Source organism: Magnolia sinica, chromosome 12 (assembly GCF_029962835.1).
Source record: "Magnolia sinica isolate HGM2019 chromosome 12, MsV1, whole genome shotgun sequence".
NCBI lineage: Eukaryota > Viridiplantae > Streptophyta > Magnoliopsida > Magnoliales > Magnoliaceae > Magnolia > Magnolia sinica.
The window spans coordinates 77,145,689-77,147,011 of NC_080584.1; the positions used below are offsets into that span (position 1 = coordinate 77,145,689).

The window sequence follows — 1,323 nt, forward strand, 5'->3', positions numbered from 1 at the left end:
ACCCTCAAAAAAGCGATCATGAACTTTGCCCAAAAGGAAGATGAAACATTCTTCCAATGTTGGGAAAGGTTCAAAGATTTGGTCAGTTCATGCCCACAACACGGATTTGAAACGTGGCGCATTACAAATTTTTTCTATGATGGACTGACATCTTCCATGCGCCAAATGGTCGAGACAATGTGTAATGGAGAGTTCATCAACAAAGATGTTGACGAGGTATGGGATTACCTCGATAGTCTCGCTGAAAAAATACAATCATGGGACTATTACCCAATGGCGAACACCACGTCTAGGCCGACTCAATTAAAGGAGAAAGGTGGATTATATCTCTTGAAAGAAGAGGATGATCTCAAGTGTAAAGTGACTATGCTCATAAGGAAAGTTGAGGCCATGGAAGGAAAGAAGGATAAGGTCAATGAAATTGTTTGCGGCATTTGTGATTGCAACATTCACACAACTGAAAACTGTCCTACAATACCTGCCTTTCGAGGAGTGTTGAATGAACAAGCCAATGCCGTAAATAACTATCAAAGACCTTTTACTGGACCTAACTCCAACACATACAATCCTGGCTGGAAAAATCATCCAAACTTTAGTTGGAGGAATGGACAAACAGCAACTCCTCCAGGTTTCTTCAATCAAAATCCAAATCAAGTGAAACCTCAAGAGGAACCGGTTTAAAATCCCATACAAGAGCTGGCTCAGGCAATGCGGGGAATCACAGATTTTATGCAAAAGATAGATTCTCGTATGACGGTTATAGAAAAGGAGATGCTTCCTGCACAACCTCTCCCCAATCCTAAACCGCAGTACGAGAATAATGATCCCAGCTCTTCAAAACAGATGGGACATGCTAAATCCATCACCACTCTTAGGAGTGGGAAGATCATTGATAAAACTCTTCCGGTTAGGCCCGAAAAGCCTCAAGAACCAAAAGAGGACAACAATAATGAATCTAGCGATGCCCCACAAAAAGTAGAACCGGAACTTCTAGAGAAGCCAGTTGCTCCATTCCCCCAACGGTTGGTTTCACCAAAACCTCTCTCTAACTCTCAGGATATCCTAGAGGTGTTGAAACAGGTGAAAGTCAACATTCCTCTACTTGATGTCGTTAAACAGATACCTTCATATGCTAAATTCCTGAAAGACTTATGCACGACCAAAAGACGGAAAATTATTCAAAAGAAAATCTTCTTGACTGAGAAAGTGAGTGCCATCCTAAAGTAAGACGTGTCACAAAAATTCAAGGATCCCGGTAGCCCAACCATATCATGTGTAATCGGGAACCATCGAATTGATCACGCACTTCTTGACTTAGGAGCA

The 1,323-nt window shown here is 41.8% G+C and overlaps 1 non-coding gene across 1 annotated transcript; it reads right to left on the reverse strand.

Annotated features, from left to right (window-relative positions):
• LOC131222013 (small nucleolar RNA R71) lies at window positions 1–107 on the reverse strand. Its single transcript, XR_009159722.1, has one exon. It is a non-coding gene; the product is annotated as a small nucleolar RNA R71 (small nucleolar RNA).
• Between the last annotated feature and the right edge of the window lie 1,216 nt (window positions 108–1,323).